Genomic DNA, 20,056 nt, shown 5'->3' on the forward strand with positions numbered 1-20,056 from the left:
TTCTTTTCTCAAACTCTCTCACTTTTTCTATGTCCATCGAATGTTGGCAATTTAATCTCTGGTTCCTCTGCCTTTTCTAAATCCAGCTTCAACATTTTGAAGTTCTTGGTTCACATACTGTTGGAGCCTGGCTTGGAGGATTTTGAGCATTACTTTGCTAGTGTGTGAGATGAATGCAATTGTGTGGTAGTTTGAACATTCTTTGGCATTGCTCTTCTTTGGGACTGGAATGAAAACTAAACTTTTTCAGTCCTGTGGCCACTGCTGAGCTTTCCAAATTGCTGGCATGTTGAGTGCAGCACTCTAACAGCATCATCTTCTAGGATTTGAAATAGCTCAGATGAAATTCCATCACCCCCACCAGCTTTGCTCACAGTGATGCTTCCTAAGGCCCACTTGACTTCACACTCCAGGATATCTGGCTCTAGGTGAGTAAGCACATCATTGTGGTTATCTGGGTTGTAGTTATCTGGATCACACCATGATGGTGTGATCACTCAACAATTGGAAAAGTTTAATATATACAATAAAACCCTTACCAAAAATATTATGTAAACTCCTTAAACATTATATTATGGAAAATATTTAATGTTTAATGGCATGGAAAAAATATGTATAATGATTTGTTAAGTGAAATTAAAAGAGCATATTATAAGCAGAGCAGAGCATACACAAAACACACATGATTAGTTAGAATGGCAGCCCTACTTTCCCCAAGAAGAATTGAGCTTCTTCCTGAAATTTAGGAAAATTAAAGAGATTTCCTATTTCTCGTGTGAAACCTGTGATTCTCCATCTCTGGTTTTGACTGTTTTCACTCTGAACAACCAACACTTTATCAGCAGGAGAACGAAATCTTTCCATTTCATCTACCCACAGCTCTGTCTAAAAATGTGGAAATAAATGTGATACACATATGCTTTCTGATAGCTGGATTTCCATTATCCAAATGAATTTCTTTATCTGTCTCCTCATAGAAATACAGCTGCCAACTTTTTTCTCTTCTTTTCCTCATTTTTAATTGCAAGTGTCGTATAAATGGAAATCTTTTATTAAAATAGAGGCCAGTTAAAATGCTGTTTCCTTTCCTGCCCAATATCTAAGCTTAATGTCCAATGGCACATTAATAATGAAATATTAAAATTTCTTTGTAGGTACACAGATATACTTTGCAATACTCCAAAAGTCTACTGATAAATAGCATATAAAATAGCAGAATCTGGCTTAGAAAATTCCATAAAGGAAAAACCTAAATATCCTTCATTTAGAATCAGGAAGTTCAAGAGTTGCTAATGCTATGTAGTACTTACTAAGCACCTCTGCTGAGGAATGGGGAGACAGCCATATAGAAATGACTGGATCCCCAAAATCTTTTACACATAATCTCAAATGGGAAAGAGGGGTGTTCCTTAGGAAGATAGGTTCTTAGAAGCATGTGTTCAGGGCTACAGGCTCCATTGACTCCCTAACTAGCCTTCTGTCCATTGAGAGGAAGACGTATGCCTTTACACCCATCCCAGGTCAAAGAAGGGTGATTGTTAGTACTGATATAGCTCCATGTTTCTCAAATCTTATTAAGCTACTTTGCACTTGGTTCAACCTCATAATATGAACTGTCATAGCAACTCATTCAGCTGCTTCCCACATAGAAGTTTATAGTCTATTTTTAATTGAAACTTCATCTAAGTCACAGAAGAACTGACAAAATATAAAAGCTCAGCTGGAAACACATTTCTGAAATTATCTTTATGGTTTGTTGAGGGAGGGAGAAAGGAAAAGCAACTCTATTTCAAAGAAATTAATAAATGAGATTGTTGGCCTTTGAGGTTAAAAAATCAACTTCAGAAGCAGGAAGATAATATTTCAATATCTATTTATGTTCTACAATTTAAAAATCTCTCTGCCTTTATATCTATTCCTTCTTATAGCAACAAAGAAAATTATTTTAAAGTGGAAAATAAACATGTAACATCTAAGCCTTTTTTCCCTATTAAGAGAAAACTGTGAATTATTTAAAAGATCTTAGTGTACAACCATACCAGGCAATAATTCAGATACTCTACCTTCTGCTCAAAACAAATAACAATCTTTTCTAAATGTTAGCAAATTTCCTTAAAGTGACTATAAAACATTTCTAACAGACGCCTTTTCCCAAAAGATATTTATAGTTTTCCCCTCTTCTAGTCATTGACTTACTCTATTATCTAAAAGCAATTATCAGTTTGAACTAAAAGTTACCATTTGTTAACCTTATGAATGCTTGTTTTGATGAAAACGAGTTTTTTAAAAAAGTAAAAAGGTTTAATTATTCCCCATACTCAGCCTATCCTTGTCAGTCATCCTAGAGATATATCACAATTTCATAGAAGTCACATGCAAATTCTTCCTGTCTCTGTATCCCCACACCCCTTCCTCTTCTCTCCTTCTTTCTCAAGCTTTGTATATATACACACAAACATACACTCCCACAGAGTTGCAGAAAGTTAAGATTATTTTTGTTTTGGAGTTTTTCATTCTCAAACTGCACCTTTAAAGAAAGTGATATAAACACTGAGAAAAGGCCATATATTAAATTTCCAGGCCACATATTAAATTTGCTCTGACACTGAAATTATCCATTTGAATAAATTCTCCAAGTGCAGACCTCATCAATAATTAAAATACTGATGAAAGGATATTAGTAAAGAAGAAAAAAATGTCATGATAAAAACCTGAGGTGAAATAACAACAAGATTTTCTACAGAAAACACACAGGCACATTATTTCAGCCTTTATAAATTCCATTAATATGAGGCTATCATGTTCATTTAACATTATTCACTAACTGCCTACCACATGCAGACACTACAACAAATGAAGTATAAAAAGACAAATTTTTCAGGAATCTTTTTGATGCTTAGAAAATTATACACATCCAATTTAATTTTAAAATATTCTCAATTTTTCTACCAAGTCCATGGCAAAATTGAAATATTTTAATTCAATGAAAACCAGAGAAGCAATTCTGAAAAATGAAAGCCTGTTGTCACAGCACTTTTCATAATCACAATGAATATTTTTTCTTCTGGAATTAATCCTTAATGATTTAGGAAATGCATGTTTCTTAAAATGAAGTACATCCCCGTAACTAGGAAAACACAGCTTTCAAGAAAGACAAAGGTTGAAGAAATTGGGAAGTGGAGGGCTACAAAATTGTAACTAAGAACACCTAAGATGTTCCCACTGAACTAAACACATCTGTTCTTCCAAAAGGATTCTAAAAGTACATCTTCTACAGTCCTTTCATAATAGTTATTACTCAGACTAAAGACAAACTTTCTTTGGCAAATCATTCATTAACTGCCGTGTTAATCACTCAGTCATGTCCAACTCTTAGCGTCCCTATGGACTGTAACCCCCAGGCTCCTCTGTCCATGGACTTCTCCAGGTAAGAATATAAGAGTGGGTAGCCATTTTCCTCTCCAGGGGATCTTCCTGACCCAGGGATCTAACCTAGGTCTACCTGCACTGCAGGCAGATTCTGAGCCACCAGGGAAGCCCAAACCTACAATGCACAGAGCAACTTGTACTCTCAGATCCTAACAATCTGGACTTGCAAAGTGCTGGGCCTCATGGACCATTCCAAATCCTAAGAGGTGTAGAGGAGATTTTCTTAAAAAAAAATGACTGGGTAAAATCCTGAAAAACCTAGGAATTTTATAAATGGTGCTCTCATAGAAATTTTGCTTCATTTTGTTTAGTTTTTACATATGTTCAACAGAGGAAAGACATGGTAAACATCACATCATATGGAGATGAAACACAAATATTAATTTAGAAAATTGATTTTCAAAATAATTTAGAAAATTCAAGGTAAACTAGAATAGCACTAACTACAACAGTAGTGGTCTTTAGAGTGAATATCATTCATTCATATAAGGAAAGTGGCATTTTAAATTTTCAAAGTCCCAAAGGTGAGAAAGCAAAATTTAAGCATAATTTCATATAATAATCATGAAAACTTAAAGTCCAAGGATTATGACCCCATTTTTACACAAACAGTTGGTCTACTGGAATACACAAAAGTAATGATCTACTAAAGGCAAGGGACATAACTAAGACATCTTAAAACCTTTGAAAGATAGACACATGGACATACTTATCCAAAGAGACTAACAAAACTGAATACAATTAAATTATAAGGGATAATGAATAAGCATTTCTTTGTGTGTATTTATGCCTAGTTCTTTTTAACATCTGAAGAACAATAAATTTTTTAATAAATTTAGGAAAATTTATTTAACTTAATAAAATCCAATTCTGGATCCAGAATCAAGCAATGTTTAAATCCAAGTGAAAATAAAAACTCTACAGAGGAAAAACCAAATTCATGTATATTTGAAACTTCATCACAAAGAAAGCAAGTAAACCCTCTCCTTAGAACTGTCCAACTTTAAGATCAAATACCTAATAAGAATGCCAGGATCCATGACAATGGATGGACAGACAATGTTTGGTCTATTTCCACAAATGTAAGCATACTGACTTATATTCTCCAGATTATATCTATGCATATACCATTAGTCACAAATGTAAGCATACTGACTTATATTCTCCAGATTATATCTATGCATATACCATTTTCTAACAATAATGCCTGCTCTTATTGCATTCTAATCAAACGTTTCAAAAATAATTTTAATAGGTACTATAAATTATGGAGATAATTATTTTGTGTGTATTGATTATTTTTGGTTTTATGCTCATTAATTTCATTTTTTTACTTCATTTGAGACTCATAATCTAATATTTCCATTTCCTACCTATACCTGGTGTGGTGATTTAGTCACTCCATCGTGTGCAACTCGTGACTCCATGGGCTGTAGCCCACCAGGCTCCTCTGCCCAAGGGATTCTCCAGGCAAGAATAGTGGAGTGGGTTTCCATTTCCTTCACCAGGGGATTGTCCCAACCCACGGATTAAACCCAGGTCTCCTGCACTCTAGGCAGATTCTTTACCTACTGAATCACCAGGGAAGCACACCTGTACCTATTAATGATTAATTATTTCCTTTTATCCCTAAATGACCCAATGAAATAATGTTTCTTTTTAAGTATTTAAGTAACCAATTCATTCTTGCTTATTTCTCACATTATTTGTAAAAACACAATCATGGAAAAAAATTCAGGAGATTAAAAACACTAGCACCTCTTTTTCCCCAGAAGGTTATGGAAACAACTTGTGATGAGTTGACTCACTGGAAAAGAGTCTGATGCTAGGAGGGATTGGGGGTGGGAGGAGACGGGGACGACAGAGAATGAGATGGCTGGATGGCATCACCGACTCAATGGACATGAGTTTGAGTGAACTCTGGGAGTTGGTTATGGACAGGGAGGCCTGGCATGCTGTGATTCATGGGGTCGCAAAGAGTCGGACACGACTGAGCAACTGAACTGAACTGAAGTGAAAGAATATGCCTAATGGGGAATGAGGATGGAACAATGGTTTACCAACGAGATGCCTATAATAAAAATGAAGCCAGAAAAAGAAGCATAATTCAGGGAACTTAGTTTAAAAAAAAAGCAAAAATTAGAGTCTCCAGTTTTTTTTATTCACACATATATAAGCATTGATATATTAATTATAAAGAAAAATTATATATACATAAATATAAAGAATCTGAGTTTATAAATGGGCTTCCTAGATGGTGAAGAGGGAAAGAATCTGCCTCCCAATGCAGGAGAAGTAAGAGATGCAGGTTCAATCCCTGGGTCGGGAAGATTCCCTGGAAAAGGAAATGGCAATCCACTCCAGTATTCCTGCCTGGGAAATCCCACAGACAGAGAGTCTAGAGGGCCCCAGTCCATGGTGTCTCAAAAGAGCTAGACACAACTGAGCATGCAGCTAGCAAATAGGAGAGGGGGAAAAACTGTACCATGGGTCAAAATAAGGCAGGCAGGGCCATCCTGCACAATGGTCAAGGAGTAACAGTACTCTATGACAGGCAACAGCCTCATCAGAACTTTCCCAAAGATTCCTTAGGCCACCTTTCTGAGCAGAGTTGGCAGATTTACCAAATTAAAAGATACCCAATTAAAGCTGAATTTCAAATAAATGGTAAATAATTTTTTAGCATATATATGCAATGCAACACTGGGGACAGACACAAGCTAAAAAATTATGAGTTGTTATTTGAAATTCAATTGTAACTGAAAATTCTCTATTTTATCTGGAGACTCTGATTTGGATGCTTAGTATTTGCCATTTACTGACTCTAGTTCCTTCTGAACAAATGAAAACAGTATCAAAACTTGAAAATCCGGGATCCTAACTCCAAAGAGACTAGTAGAGGATTACAGTTTAAAGACCACAGCAGCCAAACATCTTATTTCCTGTTTGCTAGTATAAAGAATGGAGACCTGTCACACCATCTGTGTGACCTTGGGCAAATCACTTAACTTCTCTCCACAGCTAAAGTTTCATATATTACTTCAGTTCAGTTCAGTCATTCAGTCATGTCTGACTCTTTGTGACCCCAAGAACTGAAGCACGCCAGGCCTCCCTGTCCATCACCAACTCCCGGAGTCCAACCAAACCCATGTTCATTGTGTCGGTGAGGCCATCCAACCATCTCATCCTCTATCGTCCCCTTCTCACCCTCAATCTTTCCCAACATCAGAGTCTTTTCAAATTGAGTCAGCTCTTCACATCAGGTGGCCAAAGTATTGGAGTTTCAGCTTCAACATCAGTCCTTCCTTTTTTTTAAAATAAATTTTATTCAAAGTTTTAAAAGATTACTTAAGAATAGTTTCTTGTATTTCTATGAGAAACCAGAACTAAAAAGGTAACATCAGTCCTTCCAATGAACATCCAGGACTGATCTCCTTTAGGATGGACTGGCTGGATCTCCTTGCAGTTTGAGGGATTCTCAAGAGTCTTCTCCAACACCACAGTTCAAACGCATCAATTCTTCTGTGCTCAGCTTTCTTTATAGTCCGACTTTCAGATCCATACATGACCACTGGAAAAACCATAGCTTTGACTAGACGGACCTTTGTTGACAATGTCTCTGCTTTTCAATATGCTGTCTAGGTTGGTCATAACTTTCATTCCAAGGAGTAAGTGTCTTTTAATTTCACGGCTGCAATCAGCATCCGCAGTGATCTTGGAGCCCACCCCAAAAATAGTCTGTCACTGTTTCCACTGCTGCCCCATCTATTTGCCATGAAGTGATGGGACTGGATCCCATGACCTTAGTTTTCTGAATGTTGAGCTTTAAGCCAACTTTTTCACTCTCCTCTTCACTTTATCATTACTTAGTTTTCATTTTCTACACAGTCTTTATCTTGATGTTTCTTGGAGTTTAATTGCAGTACATTTCACTGTATTTTTTAAGATACTCTAGTCATTGCCTCCACCTTTTGGATCTGTAATCTGAATACACTGGAATCTTATCAAGAATCCTGAAAGTTTTACTACTGAAACAAAAACATCTTTACCCTAAATTCATCTATTTTCATCTCCTGGGATTATTACGATCTTTTGCCATGGCAGAAAAGTTTCATCCATATGGATCCCATAACATCAAATCCAAAAAATTTTCCATATTCAAAAAAATACGGTACAGTTAACTTGGGCAAGGGCAGCAAATCCCAAAACTTCAGCAAGTAAATTAATCAAATATAATCATATGTTTATTGGAAATAAAAAGAACTGCTCAGTGGGACACAAATCCTTCACATATGTGCCTTATAATGCAATATACCAAAATTAGAAGAAAATCATTTTGAAATCATTTCAAAAATTACTTTGTCCAAGTGGATTAAGAAAATAAAAGATACAATATGGCAGACATACCTTGAAACAAACTGCAATAAAAACCACCATTCACTTTCAAATCTAATACTTAGATTTTATTCTTTACCTTGTAATTAAAGATCTGATTTTGTGTCCTGCAATAGGACACAATACTGCAAAAGGCTAAATATTATCCACAGTTCACCAAAGTACATCTAGTAGCTTTTAGGAAAAAAAAGTAAGGAAGTACCTGTTTATGACAAATGATTCACGTTTTATAAAACAAAATACTCAATGTGACACAAAAGTCCTCTCAAAGGGAAAGCGATTGATGGTGATAGCAGTTTTAATAATGGCTGTTAATGTCAATTATGTGTTTACCAGGAGCCAGGCGCTGTTCTTTGGGCTTTACATGTCGTAACTCTCACAACAACCCTATGAGGTAGGTGCTATTATTATTCCCATCTTATAGATCTGAAACTCAGTGAAGGTAAATAACTTGTCCAAACTAAAGCTTGTAAAGCTGCAAGAAACTCAAGCAATCTGGCTTCAGACCCTGAACTCTTAGGCACTACGCTGTTACAATGCAAAACAAAACAAAACTGTATTTAAGACAAAGGACTATGGCTTTACAAATTGGGATTCAAACCACTTTAATTTTCAACTGTGGGATTACATATAATTTCAAGCACAGTAAGGTTTAGCATTTAATCATATTACAAACATTTCACATTATTACTTAGTAACAAGGCTAATATTTACTAGTCAACAAATGGTTGAAAGCTGTCTTAAAATGATGCATGAGTATTACTTTGAAAATGTGACAATTCAACGTGATGAATATATTAAGTAGGCATGAGCTGATGACTGGCAGATGAAAGAGCACTGCTACACTTTAGAATTTAGATCATTACTTCTCCAAGTGTGGTTTCCAAGTCAACAATATCAGCACTGAAGAATCCAACTCCTGGTTAAAAATTCATGTATGCTTTGTGATTGCCTTTGGGCAGATCTAGAAAATGCTTTACCAGGAAAAATGAAGAAAGTCACATTCTCAACACCAGATTTGATGCACAGCCAAAGCACTGAAATGTGTAAAAGGAGTTGCACTCAAGGACTCAGGCCCCCTGGCCAATCATACTCTTTCCCTAGCTTAACTCTTTCATTTTTGGCTAGTTGCTTTAATTGCTACTCCAAAACTTGGCAGCTCAGGGCACTCTCTTACCATCTCAGTTAAGCAACTGAGAAGCATCACCTGGGAACTTAATAAAAAAAATAAATAAAGCAAAATCTTGGGCCCTATTCCAATTGAAAAAGAAATTCTGGGGGTGCAGCCCAGCATTTTGAGCTTTCACAAGCTCATCAAGCTTTGAGAATACTCTTTCAGAGAGACACCCTCCTTCCTTCCAGATATATAAATGATTCCTAGTTATTTCTTGGGGCATTTCCTAAGAGTACTTACAAGAGGAATGATCAAATTCATGGCTCAGAAACTTCTGAAAAAATAATCTAAAGTTTATCTCTTCTCCCTTTCCCCATCATTTTTCCAAAAGGCTTGTTTTAGCCTTTAAGATCCTTATTTTTATTCCTTTTATGAAATAAGATAAATTCTTTTTTTAAACTTACAGTAAGCTGCAGAAGAAAACATATAGTATACCACCATTCACACAAAGTTTAAAAGCATTCAAACTGCTAAATACTATTCAGGGACAGATATAAAGACATACACAGGAATGACAGATGTAAACTTTTTCTAAACAGTGATTACCTTCAGGCAAAAAGGAAGAAAGATGACACCAGAAAGGAGTACACAGGGGGCTTCCATTTCATTTGCAATACCTAACTTCTTAAGCTCCGTTGTGGATATACAGATATTCACATTATTCTCTATAGTTTTTTATGAGGTTTTAGAAACAACTCGTAACATACCAACACTTGATACAAATGGTATCAAGTGGCCTGTATTCCTAAATTTGCTTTTCTCATGCCACATTATGCTTTTGGTATCCATGTTGAGGAGTTTGTCTTTGACTACTTTTTCATGCTTCACAGTGTACCATCTACACGAGACATTTCTATTATTAGTTATGTACTTACATACTCTATTCATAGCTGAATCATACAATAAACTATCACTTTTCTTTTTCCTTTTCCATATTGTTTCTCCCAGCCTCAGAGTTCATAGTTGTCCTGTTTTCTTTAGTTTTCTATAAACCCAAAACTCTTTCCTAATTTTATAAATCTCAGTAGATACAATTTTATAATTTTCTCAGTAGGTACAAATACTCTCAATAGTTTATCAACTTTATCATCTTGAAAAAAAAATCTCCCCAGATCCGTCTGAATTCTGATTTGAATTGGCTGTTCAACAGACCTCCCATTCATCTATCAGGTTAAAATTTTCCTTTTCCTCAATCAAAGGGTTCTCTGTACATCGCTTTCATGGTTGATATTCTGTCTGCAATATCTTATGTCTTTCTCTTTGTTTTTGCATACTTTCATGGTGAACATTTCACAGTAGCTTGAGAAAGGATGAATGGAGACCTAGCACATCTTAAAATGTTACTAATCTGTGTTCATATTTGGTAATTTTTGCTGGGTATAGAATTCTAGGTTGGAATTACCCCTCACATATTTGAAAGTGTTGTTCCATTGTCTTCTTCCACCTTTTTATCCAATATGCTGGACATCTGGTGTTTTCTATCATTCTGGAAACTCATGAACATGTTCGTGAATTCTTTATTTCCTGTTCTTTTTTTTATCTTCTAAAACTCTTTCAAAAAGTAAGATTGATCGATTTGTTGGTTGATTTTTGTTTTGGCCTTGCCCCACATCATGGCATGTGGGATCTTATTTCCCTGACCAGAGACTGAACCTGTACTCCTTATAGTGGAAGCATGAAGTCTTTACCACTGGACTGCCAGGAAACCTGGACTTCTCCTAAACCTCTTACTATTCAAGTATTGGACCTCTTAGACTATCTAATATTTTTTCTCTATTTTTTACAGAATTAACTTATACAAAGTACAGAAAAGCACGCAGGATTCAAGGTATAAAACCTAGGAAGACACATTCATATTAATACACCATCCTGTACTATACCCAGCTCTGATTGTTAGCCACTATTCTACCCATGACCATAGTTTTCATTATTACTGAAATTCACATAAATAGACATATGCATTATACAGTTGTGACTGGTTTCTTTCACTCAATAACTGCACCTTCAGATTCATGTTATTGTACACGGCAAGTTTGTTATTCTTAATGCTATGACCTAATTCTGTTAAATTATGTACTCTATTTTCTACCTCTTTGTATTTATGAATACTCGCTGGGGGACTTCCTCAACTTCATTTTATAACTCTTTATACAATAGTTTTTTAATTTTGCTTTTTTAAAAAATTCTCTTTGCTCACTTTAATTCCCGTAATGTTCCTACTTACAGGAAAATATATGTGTGTGTATATAAATATACTATTTTGTCTATCTCTTATATCTCAAGATATTAATTTTAGTTTATTCTATTTTCATGTTTGCTCTTTTCTCTGCACATTCTCCATGTTCTCCAAGTGGTTGTTTATCTGATTGGTTTGGTCTTTTTTTTTTTTTAGTTAAATGCTTCCTTCTAATACCTAATGATATTTAACAGTAGGGCACTGGCTTCCCCAGCTCTGCAGAACAGTGCCAAAAGACTGACTTCTTTCTTGCCTCATCCATAAGATCCATGGGAGGTACCGCACGACTGGGGAGTGGTAAACAGCTGGGAGAAGAGCAGCTGAGGCTCTCAGAGGGCATTAAAGGGATGTAAATTCTACAAATGCATCACAGATTCTATTAGGAAAGTGGTCCATGAACCGCTGTGGATGCCTCATTGGAGGATCCCATCAATTGGTCTCCAGGTGACAACCCCAATTTTCTCTGCACCTCAACCACACACACTCCCACTTCGTCGCCAGCTCCACGTGCACAACCCCAATGCAACAGGCTGCTAGCGTGCATGTGAAGAAAACTGGCCCACCTCTACAGGACTGGGAAAAACCACACAGACTCACATGGTCAGCACTGCTCTAGGGAAAGCAAGCAAACAAGAGGTTGTTAGCACCCAGTACAGCTCTGTAGGGTCAAGAGAAGTCACACGAGTTTAAGAATTCCACCAGAAGAGGGAACAAGAAGTGTGAAATAGGCATATCCATAGAAAAGGTCTGAGAAATATACACAAATATACATATATAAATGAATGTGATACACCATGTTAAAAGAATAAAATCTAAAAACCATGATGTCTTAACAGGTGCAGAGAAAGCACTCAAAAATTTAAACATCCTTTCATGATAAGAATGAATTTATCATGAAGAAGTTTGTTTATTTCCTCTCAACAAACGATATACATAACTCAACATAAATAAAGGCCATATGTGACAAGTCCATAGCTAAAATCATATGAGTAGTAAAAAGTTGAAATCTTTTCCTTTAAGATCAGGAACAAGACAAAGATATCCAATCTCGACACTCCTAATTCAACATAGTACTGAAGTCCTAATGGACCGATTCAGAAAGAAACAAAAATTCAAATCATAAAGAAGTGTCTCCGTTTGCAGGTAACATGATCCTGTATATACAAAATCCTAAAGAATTCACCAAAAAAACAGAATTATTAAACAAATTCAGTAAAGTTTCAGGATACAAAATTGACACATAAAAATCAGTTGAACATATGCCAACAATGAACTATCTGATAAAAACTTTTTAAAGCAATCCCATTTGTCATTTCAAACCTATAAGATAGTTAGGAGGTGAAAGATCTGTACACTGAAAACTATAAAATATTGATGAAAGAAACTGAAAAAGATATATAACTGAAAAAATATGCTATGTCCATGGATCAGAAATATTAATATTGTTGTTAAAATGTCCATACTATTCAAAATCATCTATAGATTCATTGCAGGTGGATTCTTTACCAGCTGAGCCACAAGGGAAGCCCCATAGATTCATTGCAACCCTATCAAATTCCAAAACATTTTTCATAAAAATAGAAAAAAAAGGCAGACGCGAGAGACGCCCGGCTCCGGCGGCGCAGACACGAGAGACGCCCGGCTCCGGCGCAACCGACCACGTGCAGAATCGTGGATGAGAGGAGCTGCCCCGCGCCCGGGGTTGGGGCGGTGGCCGAGAGGAGCTGTACCACGTCCAGGAGGCGGTGGCTGCTTGGGCACCGGAGGGCCGAGAGGAGCTGATCCACATTCAAAGCAGGAGGGGCGGCCTTGAGGAGATGCCCCTCGTCCAAGGTGGGGTGCAGCGGCTGCGCCTTGCTGGAGCAGCTGGGAAGAGATACTCCACGACCAAGTGGAATATAAGAATCCAGTGTTCTGGGGAGGAAGGAACAAGATGGCGGAGGGATAAGACGGCGAGACCACTCTCTCCCCCACAAATTCATCAAAAGAACATTTGAACGCAGAGTAAAGTCCACAAAACAACTTCTGAATACTGGCAGAGGACATCAGGCTCCCAGAAAAGCAGCCCATTGTCTTCTAAAGGAGAGAGAAGAAATCCAGCTCCACCCACCAGAACACCGACACATGCTTCCCTAACCAGGGAACCTGGACAAGTCACCCGTCCAACCCCACACACTGCGAAGAAACTACATAATAAAGAGAACTCCACAAACTGCAAGAAGAGGGAAAGGCCACCCCAAGCAAAGCAATATAAGCAAGATGAAGAGGCAGAGAAATACCCAGAAAGTAAAGGAACAAGATAATTGCCCACCAACACAAACAAAAGAAGAAGATATAGGGAATTTACCTGATAAAGAATTTCAAATTTTGATGGTGAAAATGATTCAAAATCTTGAAAGCAAAATGGAGTTACAGATAAATAAGCTGGAGAAAAGGATTGAGAAGATGGAAGAAAGATTTAATAAGGACTTAGAAGAAATAAAAAAGAGTCAATATACAATGAATAATGCAATAGATGAGATCAGAAACACTCTGGAGGGAACAAACAGTAGAATAACAGAGGCAGAAGACAGGATAAGCGAACTAGAAGATAGAATTGTAGAAATAAATGAAACAGAGAGGAAAAAAGAAAAACGAATTAAAAGAAATGAGGACAATATTAGAGACCTCTGGGACAATGTTGAACGCTCCAACATTTGAATCATAGGAGTCCCAGAAGAAGAAGACAAAAAGAAAGACCATGAGAGAATACTTGAGGAGATAATAGTTGAAAACTTCCCTAAAATGGGGAAAGAAATAACCACCCAAGTCCAAGAAACCCAGAGAGTCCCCAACAGGATAAACCCAAGGCGAAATACTCCAAGACACATATTAATCAAATTAACAAAGATCAAACCAAAGAACAAATATTAAAAGCAGCAAGGGAAAAGCAGCAAATAACACACAAGGGGATTCCCATAAGGATAACAGCTGATCTTTCAACAGAAACTCTTCAGGCCAGAAGGGAGTGGCAAGACATACTTAAAGTGATGAAAGAAAATACCCTACAGCCCAGATTACTATACCCAGCAAGGATCTCACTCAAATATGAAGGAGAAATCAAAAGCTTTACATACAAGCAAAAGCTGAGGGAATTCAGCATCACCAAACCAGCTCTCCAACAAATGCTAAAGGATCTTCTATAGACAGGAAACACAGAAAGAGTGTATAAACTTGAACCCAAAGCAATAAAGAAAATGGCTACGGGATCGTACTTATCAATAATTACCTTAAACGTAAATGAGTTGAATGCCCCAACCAAAAGACAAAGGCTGGCTGAATGGATACAAAAACAAAACCCCCATATATGTTGTCTACAAGAGACCCACCTCAAAATGAGGGACGCATACAGACTGAAAGTGAAGGGCTGAAAAAAGATATTCCATGCAAATAGAGATCAATAAAGGACAGAAATGGTATGGACCTAACAGAAGCAGAAGATACTAAGAAGAGGTGGCAAGAATACACAGAAGAACTGTACAAAAAAGATCTCCACGACCCAGATAACCATGATGGTGTGGATTTTTAAAAATTGAATACCAATCTGTGAATGCAGAAAACAAAACTCCTTGAGACTGGGCAAAGAACTAATGAGCGGCAAGAACATGATCAGTTCCAGAGAACACTCGGAGTTGGGAGGCATTTGAATTTCAACCAGCCAGAAAGAACAGAACTTTTTAAATATCAGAGGCATTTAGCAGAGACTCCAGAGGAATGAATACTATAGACCCCCTCTAATGATGCTTCAAAACAAACCTTGAAAGGATCCAGAAATTTGACTGTCAGCTAAAAAGAAATGAATGTTCTTTAAAAAAAAAGAAATAAAATCCATTGCTCCACATTGAAAAAAAAAAAAATAGAAAAAAAAACCCAAAATTTGTATTGAACCACAGAAGACTTCAAATAGATAATTCAACCCTAACAGCAAAAAAAAAAAACAAAAAACAAAAAATAGAGGCATCACACTTCCTAATTTCAAACTATATTATGAAGCTACAGTAATTAAAACAGTGGTACTGGCATAAAAATAGACACCCATATCAATGGAACAGAATTCAGGGCCAGAAATAAACCCATGAATATACAGCTAACTAATATTTCATAAAGGACCCAAGAATACCCAATGGGGAAAAGACAGTCCCTTCAATAAATGACTCTAGCAAAAGCGCATGCCCACACATACACAAAGATGAAACTGGACCCCTATCGTACACCACTCACAAAAACTAAGTCAAAATGGACTAAAGACTTAAATGTAAGACCTGAAGTCACAAAAATCCTAGAAGTAAACGGTGGTAAAAATCCGTTGACATTGGTGTTGGCAATTTCTTTTGAATATAATACCAAAAACACAAGTAACAAAAGAAAAAATAAAAAAGCAGGATCAAACTGAAGATTTTGTACAGCAAAAAAAAAGAAAAAATCAACAACATGAAAAGGCAACCTGTAGAATGGGAGAAAATATTTGCAAAATACATATATGATAAGGGGTTGACATCCAAAATAAGGAGCTTATACAACTCAACATCAGAGAAACAACCAACCAGGGAAAGGGAACTTAACAGACGTTTTCCAGAGAAGACATACAGACAGCTTAAAAAAAAAATCCATTTAAAAAATGGGCAGAAGGCTTGAGTAGACATTTTCCCAAAGAAGATATAAAAATGGCTAATAGGAATATGAAATAGTGCCCAATAACATTAATCCTCAGGGAAATGCAAATCAAAACCACCATCAAAATTTAAAAATGAGATGTCACTTATTAGAATGGTTTTATCAAAAAGAGAAAGGTGTTGGCAAGAATGTGGAGAAAAGAGAACCACTGTATACCGTTGGTGGGATTGTAAACTTGTACAGCTACTGTGGAAAACCATATGGAGGTTCCTCAAAAAAAAAAAAAAATAGAGCCAGAACTACCAGAAGAGCCAGCAGGTCCACTTCTGTTTATGCCTGCATAAAATGAAATTATTACCGTAAAGAAGTATCTGCACGCCTATGTTTAATGCAATGTTACTGAAGCAATACTCACAATAACCAAGTTATGGAATCAACCTAAGTGTCCACTGATGGATGGATGGATAAAGAAGATTGATACAGACACAATCCACAATGGATTATTATAGCAATCCTGTCATTTGAGACACCACAAATGGATCTTGGGGCCATTATGCTAAGCAAAATAGGTCAGAACAAGAAAGACAAATACTGTATGGCTTCACTTTTATGTAGACACTAAAGAAGTCAAACTCATAAAAGCAGAGTGGAATGGTGTTTGCCAGAGGCTGGGAAATGGGGAAAATGGAGATGTTGGTCAAAAGATACAAATTTCCATTTATTATAGAAAACAGATAAGTTATAGAGAATTAATGTACAGCATGGTGACTATAGTTACCAATATTCTATCATATACTTGAAAGTTGCTAAGACAAATCTTAAATTCTTCACCATTAAAGAAAAGTTAGTAGTGTGATGTAATGGAATTGGTAACTAACCTTATTGTGATAATCATATCACTATATATATATATGTCCATCAAATCATCACACTTTACACCTTAAACTTACATAATGCTATAGGTCAACTACAGCTCAACAAAGCTTGGGGGTGGGGAAGAGTAGGGCACTAAAGAGCTGAGTGAAAAGTCAATAGGATGGATGGGGCTTGCTGACAATGGTGCTCACTGAAGAATGATCTGACTAAGCCATGTCTTTGGGGAACCCCCAAAGAATCTATATATAAGTCTTTCCTTCTTGGACTTCTTATATTCACTAGAAAAAATTCTTCCCGTCTCTTGCTCTGACAATGTATGTCTGATTACCTGCATCCTGTGGGCTGACAGAGAAGATTCGAAGTCTCAATATTCAACATGCAAAAGTTTCATTTATTATCCCTGATTTCAACAGAGTACCCACGTGTCTTCTGCCTTTTACCGTTCTGTGGTGTTCGGTCCTGGTGCCTTTATTTTACCCTTTATAGAAAATCTGCCTTTAGACTCCTGCTATGTAAGACAGGCACTATAACCCAGCTATATGGTGAGGAGGACAGGATCTTGGAAACCAACTGCTTAAACAGATTTTTAAATCAGTTCTTTTGTCTTTAACCCCATTTTAACTCCCATTTCCAGAGGTACCCAATGTTTCCAACTCTGAATAGCATGAATTCCTGGTATATAAATCAGTTTTCTCAGTTTTCCCCTCTGCCAACTTATAATTGCATTTTCTCAGGTCTTCTAACTTAGTTTGCACTCATGCATCTGCTTTGCATCTGCTTTTCATCTTTCAAATTTTGTAACTTATCTCTCATTTTCTTTGTCTTTTTGAGTTTATTTTTTTAAGCCCCTTTAGTTTCCTTTTAGAGGGGCTTTGGAAAGGACATGAGCTGCCAGTGTATGTTTAAACTGTCAGGTCTAACCAGAAGTCCTATTTTTTTTTTTGTACTACATTTCAATAATGAATAGAAAATTCACAAAGCAAGAAATTAAATTTAGACTGCAGATATCTCTTTCCAAATCTAGCTTTCTATAAACTCCTTCTTTCTGAGTATGACCACTGGTTATTTTATTTCAATAAAACCAATAAACTCATATGACAAATATTTTACCATGATTTAAAATAGATAGATGTTCTGGCATAATTTAGAATGTGACTAAATAATGTGTTAAATTATAATACATCCAGCTAAAATATTTTTTTAATGACTGAATCAAATGAATTTTTTCAACCTATAATAAAGGCTCTTTATTTTCTGTGGAATATACATTTCATTTGCCACTGCTTATATTTCAGATAATCTAGGCCACCTAAATTTTAAATTCATTAATAGGTTTTTCTAGTTATAAACACATTATGTTCTTGATAATAAACCACTTTAAATCAGATGCCTACATTAGAAAGTGAAAGAGGAGAGTGAAAAAGTTGACTTGAAGCTCAACATTCAGAAAACTAAGATCATGGCATCTGGTCCCATCACTTCATGGGAAATAGATGGGGAAACAGTGGAAACAGTGACAGACTTTAATTTTGGGGGCTCCAAAATCACTGTGGATGCTGACTGCAGCCATGAAATTAAGAGATGCTTACTCCTTGGAAGGAAAGTTATGACCAACCTAGAGAGCATATTAAAAAGCAGAGACATTACTTTGCTAACAAAGGTCCGTCTAGTCAAGGCTATGGTTTTTCCTGTGGTCATGTATGGATGTGAGAGTTGGACTGTGAAGAAAGCTGATCGCCAAAGAACTGATGCTTTTGAACTGTGGTGCTGGAGAAGACTCTTGAGAGTCCCTTGGACTGCAAGGAGATCCAACCAGTCCATTCTAAAGGAGATCAATCCTGGGTAGTTCATTGGAAGGACTGATGCTAAAGCTGAAACTCCAATACTTTGGCCCCCTCATGCGACGAGTTGACTCACTGGAAAAGACTCTGATGCTGGGAGGGATTGGGGGTGGGAGGAGAAGGGGACGACAGAGAATGAGATGGCTGGATGGCATCACCGACTCTGTGGACATGAGTTTGAGTGAACTCCAGGAGTTGGGGATGGACAGGGAGGCCTGGCGTGCTGTGATTCATGGGGTCACAAAGAGTCAGACACGACTGAGCGACTGAACTCACTCACTGACTGACTGACATAAGAAAACCTAGATAATTCACATATGATTTTAATTTGGAATATAAAATCTTTTTCAACAGTTTTTATCAGTTATTACTAGCTGATAAGGTATTTACCAGTGTCTTAAGTAATCAATCTTTAAAAAAAATATATAGAATAAAATGCAAAGCAGTTATTTTGTCTTTTTTCCTATGGTAGTCAAGAAATGATGACTGCAAAAATAAGACAGTCATAGTTTAAATAATATATTTGATGGTATTAAATAGTTATCATAACTCTATTTTATTCTTAATAATTACAATTCACTCTACATCAAGTTGCTATGGCAACATAACTTCACTGAAAAATAAATTCTTCAAGTTCTGCCATGAAGCATGCTGCTGACCTGAAGTCTTTATTTTGAGAATAGGGAGAAAACTATATAATTTTCCAGTTCATAAATGTCTAATCAATATTTAGAATTGCTTTCCAATCTATAGCAGGAGTTTTGCTCTCAGAGTCCTGGGGACTGAGTCTTTTATTTGGCTTTCATTTCCTCATCCCCTTAATACATGAAAACATTCTTGATAAGAACCATTTCAGCAGGGCTCACCTCAGGCAAATTGGCTCCAACTATAAATAGTAAAATCTGCCATCTGCCTTTCTATTCTTGTGCTGAATGCAGTGCTGGCATTGTGTTCACACTTCACTGGAGCCAGGCCTGATGCTGTATCGCCAGCAGCAACAGAAAATAATAGTGCAAGACAGAGATAATGAAGTGAAGAACAGAAAGGGTACTACTATAATTAACTGCTATTTTGATATTCACCACAATAAAGCACACACAATGGTGTGGAGACAGCCTAGAGCCACACTGTGCCTCAGCCTTGGAAATGGGTCTGAAACCAAACTATTGTTGGAGCCCACTGATTTTACATCACTGAAGACTGATTAAAATGTAAAGAACCTAAGTACAGTTAGCAATATATGTTTGTCAAGTTAGAGAGAGGCTCTATAGTTGACCCATGTCATTTTTACACTAATGATATTTAATGAAGCATTTCTTTCTATAATCATGGCTATTTTCCTGTTCTGTTTTAAAGAGATAAGCTCTTTAATGATGAAAAAGCCCTTTTGCTGTGACTGACCTTTCCTTACTCTCAGTTCTGAGTGAGTGAGTCAAAGTTGCTCAGTCGTAT

At 36.6% G+C, this 20,056-nt stretch overlaps 1 protein-coding gene across 2 annotated transcripts in view; it reads right to left on the reverse strand.

Moving 5' to 3' along the window:
- RABGAP1L (RAB GTPase activating protein 1 like) overlaps positions 1–20,056 on the reverse strand; it is a 729,399-nt gene that overhangs the window by 387,060 nt on the left and 322,283 nt on the right. The gene's annotated exons all lie outside the window — the stretch shown is intronic.

The sequence above is a fragment of the Moschus berezovskii genome, chromosome 17 (genome assembly GCF_049115385.1).
Source record: "Moschus berezovskii isolate FMDL1 chromosome 17, NW_MosBer_1.0, whole genome shotgun sequence".
NCBI lineage: Eukaryota > Metazoa > Chordata > Mammalia > Artiodactyla > Moschidae > Moschus > Moschus berezovskii.